Below are 15,981 nucleotides of genomic sequence, written 5' to 3' on the forward strand. Positions count from 1 at the left end.
ACTGAGTGTCATACAGGAAATCCACACAAGGGCCTGGGCCCTGGGTGGCCTGACCATCTCCAGAAGTAGCTGCAAGGAGGTACTCAAACCCATGTGATCAGGGCCACACCTAGCTCTCCTTGTACCACTTCATCTTTCACAGTGAATCACAGAGTAAATGCTTTAGGAAAGGAGACAAGATGGCTGCCAACACTGAAAGAAAACAGGATGGTTTCATAGAAAGGAAAGATTGCAAATTGAGTCACAGTGGGTAGTATCCAGCTCAAAACCCAGCCATAAACTCACATCCTATGGCCCAGGAAAGGGCTGAGAGGAAGATCTAGGAACTCATCAGAGAGGCTAACTTGGAGCAGCCAAGGCCTCAGGTATTGCCCCAGTTCAACTGTCCCTCCAGCCCCTATGCCTATCTGTATTTCCTTTCACAATTGTCCCATCTTCCAGAGCAACTTATGTGACTTCAAAGATGCTGTCCTGCAACAGACCTGTGAGGGCACTGAAGACCTCACCTCCAACAGTTCCTGAAACACCTGGCCCTCTTCCCCTGGCTTCACCATGTAGGGATCAGGGATACTCTAAGACTTAGAGTTTGGGGCAGAGAGTAACATTCATCTTTCACCCTCATCCCCCAGAGGTGGGGAACACCAGGGCCAGGGGGAGAAGCCACTCCCAATGGAGTTATCTTTCTAGGGATTCCCCTTGCCCAGGGATTCCTAAGACTGGAATTTCTCAAGGGACCTCTGCAGCTCCCAACCTGCCCTGCAGAAAATGGCCCCAGCCACACTTCAGACTGTAGCCAGCTTCTCTTACAGCCAGGCTCTAGACAGCACACCTGGAACTTGAAGCCCATGACCAAGGCAGACCTAGGAAGCCATTTTCTGTTCTTTGCTTAGATACAACAGGTCTCAGCAAGCCCCAGGTTTCTCAGAACCTGGCTTTGCCTCTCTACTAGCAGGCAAAGTTAGGTACTAGGATCTTGTGGTAAGAACCACACAAGAAGGGCCAGAGGAATCAACTGGTCCCCAAATCCCCAGGGTGCCTGATTGTCCATAGCAGGCAATCATGACATATATTCATGAAGGCCAGATATCCAACTGATTGCACAGCATTTACCAGATAAAGGGCAATAAGTCCTCACCACATGCTTAGGGCTGATCTGGGAACACCATGATGGCTTTTTCCCACTAGGCAGAGCCAATGTTAGCTCACCCTCTCCCCACTCCACACTCCCTGCCTGAGGATTTGCTCTATCCCCTCTTGGTTCTCCACATTCCTCCTCTAGACATCTCCCCTCCCTGGAAACCCAGCTCAGTGCCACTGGCCTCCTGTGACCCATTTCTAAACTTTGGTCCCAACCTAAGACAAGAATGATCAGGTTTTAAAGACAAGCATGGATGGGGTCATTGGGTCCCTGAGGCTCCTCAGCCCACAACCCCAGACATCCCATCTTAGATATGGTGGTCTGTTTAGGCCCATTTCCTAATTGGATTAAGGGGAGAGTGAGAGGAGAGGAAACCAGCATCTGCCAAGATCAAGACCAGAGATCAGAGACACCTTTGGGAGAGGACCAGATAAGCCCAGTTGAAAAGTCCTGGGCTCAAACCCTGAAAGCCAGCAAGATGATGCCACCTCTTTGGCCTTGAAGTTCAGTTAGTCCCAGTGTGCCCCAAAGCTTGCCAACACTCATTACTGACAAATGGTGCCCTTTCTCTGTCTGCTCAAGCATCTTGTGTTTACCACTCCTTTCCACAGCCCTACCTGAGACCCTAACCCCATTCTTCTTGGAGCATGATGGAAGGCCCTGACACAGGCCTATTATCCCATTGGAACACTTGGACCTTCTTACTGTAGAATCTGCATGAGCAGGAACACAACAGCCATGAACTATCCCTGGGATCCTCTTGTCATGAACTATCCCTGGGATCCTCTTGTTACTGAACAAACAAACAACCCCCCCCCCAAAAACATAAACAGGGTTCATCTTCCTGCCACCACAAAAGCCAAACTTGTGAGGCAGAGACTGGTGTAAAAGGAAAGAGGATTTTTTCAGGTGCTGCATGATCTCGGAGAATGGTGAACTTTTGTCTCAAAGCCCATCTCCTCAAGGCCAAGGTAAAAGACAGTGGTCAGAGTTCCTGCTCTAATTTAAAATACAGTTATTTGAAGCCTAGAGGTGGCTGCTAAACAGTCATCCCTGTAGCTTAGCTTGGTTTTAGCTGCTGTTCATTTCAGGCTCCCTCCAGGAAGCTGTGGGCCATGCAGCTGCTAGTATACAAGGTCTCAAGGTCATGTGCTCCTGGGAGAGTATGCATGGATGCACTGGCCAATGCATCACCAGGTGGGCAAGGAAGCAAGATAGACTTCCTTCTGGAGTCCATGGGCCATGTGGCCCATGGAGAGAACAGGTGGGTCCACTATCCAAGTACGAGTCATGAGCCAGTAAGCCATGAGCAAGAGAGAGAAAGCCTTCTTTGTTCCCCCGGGTTTATATTAGCTTGGGTGAGGGATGGACCAGGTACTTTCTCAAAATGACCAATCAACTTCCCAAACCTTCTGGCACTTTGGGTTGCCCCACCTCCCAACTAATCCCCTTTTTCCCCTGGCTAGCCTGACAGGCTTCTTTGGCTGAGAACCTCCCCCTGCTGCCATTTTGACTTCTATGGCTCATGTGCCAGCCTTCTCCTGGTTCCACCCCCAATCTGGTACCAGAAGAGCAGGGGGAAAAGGGCTTTTTGTGCACTCGGTGTAAGAACCACTGACCTTTCCGAATGGGGGCTGGGCTACATTTCCCATACCACGCAGATAGGTTCCCTATAATTGTAGTTTCTTTTTATTGCTGGATAATATCCCTTTTTGGTCATATACCTCCATCTGTGTATCTGTTCATTGGATGATAGTCATTTGGGTTATTTCTGTGTTTTGGCTGTCTGGAAAAATAAATTTCATATGCAAAAAAAAAAAAAAATAGAACCTCCCCCTTCCACCATCTTGGCTGGACAGGGGAGATTCCTTGGACTCCAACTACCCTCAGGTAACACTCTTGTCTCTTCTCAAGAAAAACGAAAATGAAATACAGTATAGTAATGTGGATCCTGGCCAACAGGATCCGTTGTGGTAGCAATATACACATACACACGGACTACAGAAATCCTGTGGAGAAAAAGGGGCTGCGTGGCCACTCTCCAAGTTAAAGAGGGGGCCCCTGACCCCTGCCTGGACAGGCTTTTATTGTTTTTCTGGGCACATTCCATTGGGGGCGATCCTCATTTATTATGCACAGGTTCACCACAGGTGATTGATTACCTTTTAAGGAGGACAAAGGACAGGACACTGCTAATTACTTCAAAGAGAAGGATGTTACAGCTCAAGGGGGAAGTTTGCTCATACTCCATACTTAGGTGGTCTAGCACAGACTTTAGGAAGATGAAGATACTCAGTAAACATTTGCTGCCTCAATTCAGGGTGAGGGAGTTTTAGCAAGAGCAAGCCTCACAGCAGTCTAGGTACAATGCAGGCCTGATTTCCCACTGGAGAACCTATCCATGGACGTGGGTCCTGCCCACCAACCTCATTCCCCACAGGCTTTTCCTAGTGGGGGCTGAGGCACATTTCCCACACTTGGAATGGTTCCCCACAGTATAGACCCACATTCTGGGCATCAGACACCCCTATTATGCTTCACCTATTCAGTACCAGGACAGGATAAAGTCCCATCTGGGCTCCAGGCATGGTCCTAACTGTCCAACTGATCACATTTATGAACAGACCAGCCTTACCCACAAGACAACTCAGATACGGGAGTGCCCCCCAGGATCACTCTGATTGTTCTGAACTCCTGGTCCCACTCCTCCAATCTAGGAAGGCACTAAGGTCTCTCTGTGAGGGTAGGCAAGGCCAACTGCAGGGTGGAGCTGTCACAGGAAGTCCACATGGTCTAGTAAGAGACACAAGCCAGACACCTTAGAGGAGAGATGACATAAGTTACAAATAAGGGGCTGGGTGCAAAAGAATACAGAGAAGCTTGAGTTCATCTGTACTTTTTGTGTGCCAGACAGACACTTTGCTGGGTCTAACCATAGATATCATCACATCATCCCCTGTGTCTGCTGCAGGGTGGGTATCACCTCACTCTGTTCCCAGAAGAGCTTGAATGCTTCATCCAAGAGAAGGCATCTGATGAGAAGCTGAGCGATGGCTCATCTCTGGAACCACTGCCACAAATACATGCTCTGCCCCTTCCCACTGGCACCCCCAGGAAGGGGCTTGGGGTGAACTTATTGAGGCCTTGCCAGTGGAGTTATGCCCATTATGACTTCCCTGGGAAATCCAGTCCCGCCCTGTCTGTCTGTGGGTCCTTTAGTCTGTGCGAGCCTCAGTAGCCCACATAGCCAGGGGGTACTCCAGCAGCTTATCTCAGAGTATCACTTGTGAGCCCGGTAAAAGGGTGGAGCTAAAATCAGGTTCTGTTATGTCCACAATGTCCATTTTATCACATTATGGCATCTGAGTAAAAACAAAATAGCAGACTTCAGCCTGTAGGCTGTTGGACAAAAGCCACATTTGTTGCTGGGCTGCTGGCCAAAATAAAAGTCATTTCTTAAATTGACTCTGATGGAGGGGGGCAGCTCTGGGCCACCAAGGCAGTGGTGGGTGTGCTGAGGAATTCCTACTCTGCGATCCATCAGCACCAGAGCCTGACGGAGACCCATTCCTGACATGGACACCCAGGGACTCTTCAGAGTTGAAGCCCAATCTTGTTTTCTTAATAAGCAATGAGGTTGCAACAGTGAGTCCCACGTAAACATTAGGGTCAGATGTCTTAGGGGGTCTATATTGTCAAAATATGAAAAGAAAACTGTCTGGTAACACTACCAGCATAAAAACCTCTAGATAAGCTTATAGAAACTGTACTTCATTTAATCATGCTTCTGATCACTCTCAGGAAAAGAGAATTTTGAGGACTAAATAAACTCCCAAACAAAGATTCTTTCTTTCAATTATTTATAATATACATGATAAGGATCATCTGTGTACTGATCGTTATGGGGCATGTGCTGGGGTTGTCAAGGCTGTGAGGGTACACTAGAATATTTAGAGATTTAGGGAATCCACCTCTCGTCCCAGCTCATGGACAGGAGGCAGAAACCTAAGAATGAAATAAAAATGTTTGACTATTGAAAACAAAGCTGGTAAAAACATTGTGTATAATTCTTTCTATGGATATATGTTTCATTTATCTTTGACAATAACTCATAATGCAACATCCATGTGGAGGGTAGGTAAAAGTTTAACTTAAACAGATTAGCAAGTTATGATCTAAACTGATTCTACCTTTTGCATCCTTCCAGCAGTATATAAGGGATCCAATTCCTCCACATTCTAGAGAATATTGGTTTTGGATAAGAGTTCTTTACCTTTTTTTTATAACTTTGTCATGCTACCTTACTGGGTTTTTTTAATTGTATTTTTCTAAGGATTCACAGTGAGCCTTTTTTCAGAGGCAGAATTGCTGTTTCTCTATCTTTGGTAAAATGTCTGATCATATATTCTGCCTAATCTGCTATGAGTTTTGGCAATTTACTTTAACCCAAGGACAGTGAAACAACAAAGATGTATGTTGGAATTTCACTCATTTTGTGCCTTTTTTGCTTTATGGAATAAGTGTTTTTAGTATTGGAAAAAACCAAACCAACCAGTAGCCAGGAGGTAAGGAGATAAGTGCAAGGAAGCAAGAAGTTGTCCAGGCCAGAAGGCAGCTGGGTGGGGATAGTAGGCCATCCCAGCCCCAGACGTACTTTGGCAGGGTGATGGGGCAGGGAGCTCTGTGGAACAGTGTTAGTCTGCTTTATTCCACTGTGATACCTAAAGAGAAGGTGATGAGGGAGCCCTTTTTCATGGTCTCCTACCACCCCACAAAAGCACCAGCTGTGCTGCCTTCTTTGTCTTTGTTCATGCTGCCCTTCAGCTTGGAGTACCCCACCCTCTTTGTTAGGCAACTCCCAGGCATCTCACCCTTGGGCAGCCTCCAAACAAGCTCCAGGCCCCTTCCCATATACTCTGAGCTATAAGCAGCCCCTCAGCAAGTCCTTAGCCTCTTTGTCTGTCTACTGAGCTTCTGTCCATTCTGCTGGGATGATCTGATGGGCACACATCAACTCATATTAATTTATATATGCCTATCGCTGGGTCCACATGAAGTAGGCTCTCAGTCATGGTTGTGGAGTGAATGAGTGGATGAAAGAATGAATAAATGAGTAAAAAATGAGTAGGGCTAGAGAGTGGCCCCAGCAGCTCAGAGGGAAAGATACTGTGGCCTTTGACTTAGATGTTTATCTGAGCACCCCTGATTGTGAAGCTCTAAATAAAAAGAAAATAAAGATTTTTCAGGCCCCTGGCTAAACTCCAACTTCAACTGGCTTAATAAATGACTTTGAGTAAAAAACAGCTTGGTGTCTCCTACAGAAAGTGTAGAGAAATCCAGTGGGAAAATGCCACAATAAACATGAACATGCCCTAGTATTTGATTTGTAAACTGTCTGTCTCCCAAAAAAGAGCATCTACTTGTCCCCTCCCACAGGCCATGTGGTTTGCTCACATAAATCCTCTTGCAGTAGTTCTCACTGTAGCTCATGGGCAGGAGGATATAAGAAAGATTGAGAATTGTTTATTAGGAAGGGAAAACACCCCTTTCTTTAAACTTTATAATTACTTAGATTTTGAAATTTAGACAAGAACTACTAAATTGGATAACATGAAATTTCAATGTCTGTTCGGAGACACACTGAACCAAGGTTTGCTGTGAGTGTGAACAGCATAGTTGGACTTGACTGAAGCATTGGATGGACCCCAAAGTTCTCTTGCCTCTATAAGCTCCCTCCCATATACACACATAGGCTTTTCAGGGTCCCAGAGGTCAGGAAGGCCCTAAAAGACTGGGAGTCTTTGAAAGCTAAGTGTGTTTTACTCTCATATATTAGGGTAGCATATATAAATCAAGATTAATTTTGGACTGTTCTAAAAAATTAAAAGCATTTATTTGCACAAAAGGTGTGGCAGTCCAGGAGACACAGATTCAGGTAGCAACCTAAGTTGTGTTCTTCCAAGACAAAGGGGGGGTACTTTTTATTGGAAAACTTTCCATTTTATGTAAATGAGGTATCCAAATCATGCAGTTCTGACTGGTCATATAGATGTAAACAAAGGTACAAGTTGTACATTTCTGGTTAGATGGGACAGGTCTCAGTCTTTTAGTTGAAAGATGAAACCAGGCTTTCCCTGCAATTGTTGACTCAGACAGCATATACAAGCAGAGCATAGTGCTGGAATCTGAGAGTTCTGTCTAAGGTTCTTTCCAGTATACAGAGTATAGGAGGAACCCATCAGCAAATGGCTGCTAGATTCTTACTTTTCATCAAATTTGAGCCCTTGCTTTACCATGGGGGAACCCATCTCAGCAGTTCAGTTCCTTCTCAGAGTTCACATGAAGTGAAACTTTCTTTTGGGGATCTACACATACAATCATTGTCCCTCAACTATTTAACTTTCTTACTACCTTTCCCCTATCCCCTTTTGTGTGCTGGATTACTTTTATTCTCTGGGTTTTAACTTTCTCTGTTAGACTTCCTTTTCCTTTGAAAGGCATTGAGACAGTGGTGACTTACACTAATGCATATATCTGTGTGTATTCCAGCAAGGGGTCATGAAAAGGCCAGAATCATTCTCAAATGATCTAGTAAAGGCCTGGCAAAAGAAGGATGGACTCATTTTGTTGCTATTCCATGCAGGGAATTCTCAATAGATCAGATTAAAGGGCCTGGTGTACCTGGGCCCTGGCTGACTCCATCCAGAGGGAAAGGGCCCATTTCAAAACCAGTGCCTCCATCTAGATAGCCTATCTTAAAACAAGAGATCCCAGGCAGCTGCCAAGGCTACTGTCAAAGATGGGCAATTATGGAACTTTGTGTTGTCAGGAAAAACATGAAAAATTATGTCATCTTACCTCCAGGGAGAATATTCAGACAGATACTCAGTGGAACAAAAGAAATGCAAAGAGGAGAAGCAGGGCCTAAAGTTGTGTTCAGAGAGACAAGGCCTGCCTGGCTCTGGAAAATGTCCTAAGCTGTGGACTTTGAAGCCAGTCTAACAACTGCTTTTTAGAGACCCTGGACTTTACTGTGGTGAAGAAACTGGCTAGTATGGAACTGACAGGTCAGACTCAGGGCATGCTCAAGAAGCCCAAAAATGCATCATCTTGTTTTTCTAACTAATCCTGGGTTGGCTAAGGCAGAAGTGTTCCTTTTCCTGACTAGTCTGAACGTCAACCAGTTGTCCCAAACTCTGGCTCCGTCCTCCCCGAAAACAGTGCACAACTTCTTGTCAACAATCATGCCTAATTTCTTATATCAAACTAAATCTAATAACATAAATAAGATGTGTATGGATAAAACATTTTTAGAAGATAGCTTTACGATTGACAATAGCAGTCCTATGCAGGCAACCAACCAGATAAAGTAATCTATGGAAAGTTAATGTGGCATTCCTGTGTCTACCACTTTGGGGTGACTAATGACTGAAGTTCACAAAACACATCTGTGTCTTCTAAAACATGAGAACATCCTAAGGGTAGGCATTGCTACCATGGAGCAGGACAGATGAGGATATGTGTTATTTAGCTCCTTGATGTTTGGTGCCCCTCTACTATCCCTGAAACTGAGTTGATGGGATTCTTTGATCAGGAGAATCTCAGCCATCCAGACACTAGATAAGACAGCCCAGGAAAACTGCCTCTGATAGTGGCCTTGAGCTCTGCATTTTTATTCCAATTTTCTGATTGAATAATTGCTGACTTGAATTTAGTTTTACATATAAAAACAATTATGTCTTCTTAGTGTTTTCCACCTTGTAACCTAAACACAGGAAACATGTAGAGGGAATTGGAGCTTGTTGGGTGTCAGTGTGACCACTCATATGATTCTAAATATGTGCTGATGTTTTTGTAAATGCAAGTAGGTGGCACACAGATTTGCAGGGCTATAAAGCCTCCATGGACCAGAATAGTAGCAAGAGAAATGCAACATTAAAAATGTGGAGCTTCCAGGACTCCTGTTACTTCTCAATGTGTACATCCCTACTTTGTGTAGATGCACAAATGGAACAGTTAATTGTTCATTTAAGTAATCAGATACCTGAACCCCTTCCTTCTAGCCCCACAGAAGGGCCAGCATGACTGTTACCTGATTTTATAATATGGTAGTACTTTGTACTCTCAAATGCCTCCATTGGAATCATAATTAATAATGTCTCCCTTTAAAGTTGAGATGATGGATGTGTTTGTGAGTATACACTCTCCCCACCCTCAAGAGCAGCCCTGGGTGATACTGAGATGGAGCTCTGTGGTTTTCCAGTCTGGTGGCAGAGCAGATCAGACCTGGGTACCAGCCTTGGTTCTGCCATTTACTTAGTAGTTATGTGATCTTGAGAAACCTGCTTAGCCTCTCTGACCCTCAGTTTCTTCATCTATAAAATGGGGACAAAATTGTGCCTATTTTAAAGGGTTACTCCTAGAATCAAGATGATGCATGTAAACCCTTAAAATAGTGTCCACCATATGATAGTTCTCATTGAATAGTAGTTATAGGTATTATTATTGTTTTGTCACAATTGCCTTATGGTACTATACATGTTGACAGGGAACAATTAGTTGAAGAAGTCTGAAAAGACCTTCTAGATAAAATAAGTTGCAGAAAAGCACCAGTGCCTAAAAGGCATGGGAGCTGATCATGCTAAAATGAAGTACTGTGTATTTTGGAGCCACCATACAGATATAGGTAGACTCTATAGAACACTGCAATGATTGCAACTTTAATAAAATCTCCCTGCAATAACTATTTTATATAATATTGCAAGATGGAATATGATCACCATCACCACAATTCCATCTCTTTCAGGTAGTTCTCAGGCTGAGTGAATAAAGATATCTCCTGCAAAGTTAAATGAAGTGTTGGCTAACTAGAAACTGCTATATCATATAAACAGCTGACATTGTATGTAGACTTCATGAGTAACTCAACCTCAGGTTGCAAAGTTTGTTTACTTTCCGTGAAATCACTTGTACTTTTCCTACATAAATGTAAGGAATTTTCCTACAGAATGTAAGCAGAATGTTAAATCCTAGTATACATGAACTTCTATGTAATAGTCCTGGCCATTCCTGTAAACCTTTTCCTACCTCCAGCACCCCACTGCCCAGGAATGTTAGTAATTGTCAGAAGCTCCTGCTCAGCTGAGTTTATATAGCCTAATTATTCTGATTCTTCAGATACATTGGTTGTGATCTCCTCTCTGTCAGCCTTCCAAAAGGCTCCAACAAAGTCCACTATTTCCTCCCTTCCTCATAAGCCAGGGAGGCTTCTGGGATGTCTCCAGCTTGTGTCCTCCAGCTGGGGGCCTCTCTCCAAACTACCCTGCTCTGTTTTACTTGAGCAGAAACATTCTTCCTCAGTCATCCCTCATACTCAGCCTGCACTTGCCAGTCTTTCTGTCCTCATCGACAAAGGAGGTGCACCCCTAGCTGACAGCCTCTCACAGCTGCTACTGTCTGGAGAGCCAGGAAAACTGGACTCCTTCGTAACTCCAACCACCCAACAATGTGCAGCCCAGACTTAACACAGGGATATTTCACATCTATTGATGAGGCCACTGGCTTAAGCAGTGACCTAAGCACAAGCCACAGAAGCCTGGAACTCTTTCTAGAGGTGCACAGTACAATATGTTTCTGTGAGTCAGTGCAGAAGGGCACAAGCCCCCACCACTCAAGGGCTCACCCCTGGAGAGCAAGGCTGCCCTAGTATCAAAAGATCAGGAGGGGACAGAAGAACGTGTCTTCCCCAAGAAGAACCACAGGAGAGGACAGCTGGCACTCAGACATGAAGAGAACAAACATTTCTTGTTCATATCCTAACATACCAAACCCTTCACAAGGAGCCAAGGAATGATACCTGCCCATGGTACTGCTGGGAGTGGCTCTGCATGGATTTCCAACAATATCTCAAAGTCCTGCTCATCCACACTGGTGTCCCTGTAGATGCAGACATGCCTATTCAATGGAGTGGGAAGAGGAGGGAAGGGTGAAGTGTCTTCTGTGAACCCACATCATTACCTGGTGAATTTTGTGAATTTAAGATTCACAGAAGCTTGTGAGGGAGGTATCCTGGTGAGAAAATCATGGTTCTCATAGGTTCAGTAACTTGCTAGCTAGTGACAGAATCAGGAATCCACCTTAGGATAGACTGGCTCCAAAGCCTGGACTTTGTGTACCACCCTTTCAGTGTATAGCAGAAATACACAGCTTGGAGCTCCTACCTGTGTCAGCTAGGAAAAGGGAGATATACAGGACTGGCTTGCTGAGTTCCTCCCACCAGAAGGAAATAATCCAAGCCAGGTTTCCTGTGGAAAAATAATCTTCTAGGACATGTTCACTCCACAGTGTTTAGGCCTTTAGGACCTTCTGGTAAAGCATGGTAATTTCTGCTCTTTAAAGCAAAATAAAGAAAAGGAGCTTAGATGAAGGCAGATTCAGTATAGCACATAAGGTGTTGATTGTATATGACTGTAAGGAACTAATCTTTACTGCACTTACTTATGTCTCCACAGTCCAATGGGGTAAACAGTAGGATTCTTCTCATAGATCATGCAGTTAGAGCCCAGGAGAGCTATAGTTTTTGCCCACCAGGCAGACTCTGCACCACTGCCTTGCCCTGTCCCCACACCCCACCTATGTATGGTTCACTGAGAGTCTGGGCATGCTGTCTAGAGGAGAAGACACCACCTCTTCATCCCATACAGGCAAACACACACCCTTCATAGGTTCTCACTGTGCTAGTTTAACCCCATAATGTGACAATATTTGATTAGCACATAACCCTTCTTCCTTTCTTCTTTACTCTCTTCCTCAAACACTGACCAGCATTTACCACATGAAAGAATGCAGGCAAGGTTGTGGGCACTGCAGGGACCAGCTCCAAAGATACCTTCCCAGGCAGACAAGCCACACACATAACTGCACCATTGGGCAGGATATGAAAGTGCAAAAAGTGAGGGCTACATGCCCCAGGATTCATGGAGAAAGAACTTGGTCTCCAGCTGGGAAATCCATCAAACTCAGTAGCCAATTTCCATTGAGGATGAACCAAATGAAAACCTAAAGGATAGATATTTTGAGAGAGATGGAAACAAATAGCTAAATGTGCATCTCATTGCACTAGAAGTGGAAGTAGGAAAGAGCCATGGGATGTGAGGGCTAGAAAGAACCTTATGGACCACTTTATCTGAGCATGTTCCCCAACCATCAGAATAGTCTTCTTTAAAAGTAAATAACCTCAAGTAAGCAAATTCAAACTGTTCCACTGGCTCCCTATGCACTTAACATGATACCCATGTTTTCTCAAGCCCCTGCAGTCCTGCTTGATCTGGTCCTGGCTACCTGTCTAGCCTCATTTCCACCAGCCTCTCTATGTCCATGGCAACAAGACCTCTTTGCTTAGTTTTTCTCGAACACACCAAGCATGTTCCCACCATAAGGCCTTTGCACAAGATGTTCCCACTCTCTTTAACACTTTTCTGCTATATCATTTTGTGACTATTTCCTCATCATGATTCAGGTCTCAGCTGAAATACCACTTCTCACCAAGTTCTCCCCATCTACCCTAGCTGAAAGTGCTCCCCTAAACATACACACAGGTAATATCTATAATTAGGGCATCACCTTCTTTAGGTTTCTCAAAATACCTATCCCTCCCTGGAACTGCCTTTGTTTTCTTGTGAATTGTCACTGTCTCCTCACTAGAATGTGAACCAAATAGGATTCACATTAGATTTAATCATGGTGCTAGCTCCAGATGGTACCACATGGTTGGTCCTCAAAAAATATCTGTAGTTAAGTGCTCCCCACCATCCTCACTCTCTTTGTGAGTCTCAATAGGCCATGCCTAAAGTGAGGAGTGCTATGGTTTGAAATGTGCCTTTTAAAAATTCATATATTGAGGTCTAAATCCCAGCATCTTGGTATGTGATCTTATTGGAAATCAGGTCTTTGCAGATGGAATTATGTAAGTCAGCATGAAGTCATACTACAGTAGAATGGGCTCTAACCCTATATGATTGGTGTCCTTTTAAAAAGATGAAATTTGGACACTGAGATAGGCACAGAAGGAAGAAAATGTGAAGACACAGGGAGTAGATGGCCAACTTCAAGCCAAGGGACAAATTCTTCCCTCACAGATCTCAGAAGGAGCCAACATGCTGACACCTAAGTTTCATATTTCCAGCTTCCACAATTGTGATACAACTAATATCAGCTGTTTAAGCCACTGTCTGTAGTACTTTGTTAGTGCTACCTTAGCAAACTAATACAAAGAATATATAGGATCATCTCCAAATTTCTCTTCTATGAGCCCCCAGTTTCTGCCCTACCCTAGTTCTTTCGGAAGGGTATTTTGCATCATTCCTTTGGTGAGGGCATGTGGCAAACAGTCTCAGATCTCTTCCTAGATGGCTTATTTAACATTCTTCAGCAACTGGACAAATTTATTTCCCTCAGGTGAAATTAAATTCTTTGGTTGGACAGAGTCCTAATCTTTCCACACTGTTGCTTAAGTAATATTTGTTCTACCATTTCCTACAAACAACTTTGCTGAGGGAGTTAATGACACAGCTTAAAAAACTAAGATTTTGGGGAAAACGCAAGATGGCGGCAACATAGGTGGGAGCGGAGTCCACTTCCCCTCAATGCCAGGGAAATACCTAGCTGATCTGAGGAGCAGAGCGAACAGCCAACAGTATTCCAGCATATATGAAGATCAGAGACCAAAGATAGAGGACATTGAAAGATCTGACGGTAAGAAGAGTGCTTAAGGACAATAAGGTCCCCGGGACCCGGGACCCGGGACCCGCGCAGTACAAGGGCAGCAGAAGTGCCAGCCCAGGCGCAGGGGCTGCTGCAGGAGTCTTGGGAGAGGGCCAGGCTGAGCTGTGAGCAGCCAGGTGCTTGTTTGGACCAGGGGGGCTTGAATAGGAGGAATTTCTCAAAAAGAAAAAGAAAATAGAGGCACTCAGGGGCTAGTTAGAGAACTCTGGGCAGCAGCCGCGGCACCTGGCGCCCCTCCCCCCTCCGCCCCTGGACTGCGAGCAGGGGATAAGCAGCCCTGGAGCCCCGGCGCTCACCTGAGGCCCGGTTGCGCACGCAGATTAGCGAACTGGGGGCCCACACATGAAACTCCGGAGGGGCGCCCACACCTGAAACCTCGGGTGGGAGAGCATCTGGAGCAGAGACTAGCTGCTCCACCCACAGGCCCAAAACCTCGGACCCGAGTGCCGCCTGATTCAGTCCCAGGGCAGCCCCTCCCACCCGAGAGACTCAATCCCAGGGTGGCTGGATCAGCCTCCAAAGCACAAAGAGGCTGGATCTGCCGGCTGCACGCTTCCCAAGCACAAAGCTGCTGGATTGGCTGATCAACAGCCTGATTGCCTGCCAGGGACCACACCTACAATGCCTACCTAACACCTGCGCACAGAGCCCTGCAGGGCCTACTAGCTCTCTAGGACAAAGGCAGAACACCCAGCAGAGGGGAGCTGCAGGGCTAGGGGAGACTGCAGGCTGAACAACAGCGAAGAGTGTGGCCCAGGAAGGGAGAAAAGTGAAACCAATCCTTCCAACCACCCCCTCCCATTGCACAGACAGGAGGACCAGCAGAACTAACCTGACTGGTTTAAAGCCAGCAGAAGATTTTTTTTCTTTTTTCCTTTCCTCCTTTCCCCCTGAACTCCTTCTCCCTTTCTTTTTTTTTTTTTTTTCATTCCTTTTTCCTCCCATCCTTTACCTTTTTTATGTCTTCTTCCTGCCTTCTTTTATCTATTTCTATGTTTTAATTTTTGTTACAATTCCTTCTTATCTTGCCTCTGATCTTTCTTTATTCCTTCTTCCCTCCTTCCTTCCTTTCCTCCTTTTCTATTTCCTTTTTCCCTCCTTCCCTTCTTTTTTTTTCTTTCTTCCCCCCTTTCTCTTTTTCCCACAGGTGAGACAACAAAACCTGGAGTGCTGAAAAGACTAGAGTTAGACCGTGTTAAACCCATAAATGTCAGCTCAAGACCAGTGAGCACAGGAGATTAAGGAGACACCACAATCCCATTGGCATTCTACCATAGAAGTTCATACCATAAACCCAGGGAGTCAGAATAGAGCAATTTAAGAAGCAGAGGCCAACAAGAAGAGTCTCACAAACAATGGGAAGACAAAGAAACAATTCCCAAATGAAAGGAAAGGAGGAAGTCTCAGAAAGAATGCTAACTGAAAAAGAGGCAAGTCAACTATCAGATACTGAGTTCAAAGCAATGGTTATCAGGAAGCTCACTGAGCTCTCTGAGCTCAAAGAGAACTACCAGAAACTACAGGGAAACTACAATGAACTCACTGCAAACTATATCAACATGAAAAAGGAAATAGAAACTATCAACAAGGGCCAAGAGGAAATGAAGAATAGAAATTCTGAATTGAAGAAAAAAGTAGGAGGAAGGAAAAGCAGACTTGATGAAGCAGAAGATCGGATCAGCGAGCTGGAGGACAAAGTAGAAAAAAACACCCAGAAAGAGCAAGAAAAGGAAAAGAGGCTCAGAAAGAATGAAGAGGCAATAAGGGAAATGCAGGACAACATGAAACGAAACAATATCCGTATAATAGGAATACCAGAAGGAGAAGAAGAGGAGCAAGGGATAGAAAACCTGTTTGAAAAAGTAATGATGGAAAATTTCCCTAATCTGAGGAGAGAAAAAGTCACCCAAACCCAGGAAACACAGAGAGTCCCAAGCAAGAGGAACCCAAAGAGGCCCACTGCAAGACACATCATAATTAAAATGGCAAATTTCCAAGACAAAGAGAGGATCTTAAAAGCAGCAAGGGAGAAAAAGGAAGTAATGTACATGGGAGCCCCA

Source organism: Desmodus rotundus, chromosome 4, assembly GCF_022682495.2.
Source record: "Desmodus rotundus isolate HL8 chromosome 4, HLdesRot8A.1, whole genome shotgun sequence".
In the NCBI taxonomy this organism is placed as follows: Eukaryota; Metazoa; Chordata; class Mammalia; order Chiroptera; family Phyllostomidae; genus Desmodus; species Desmodus rotundus.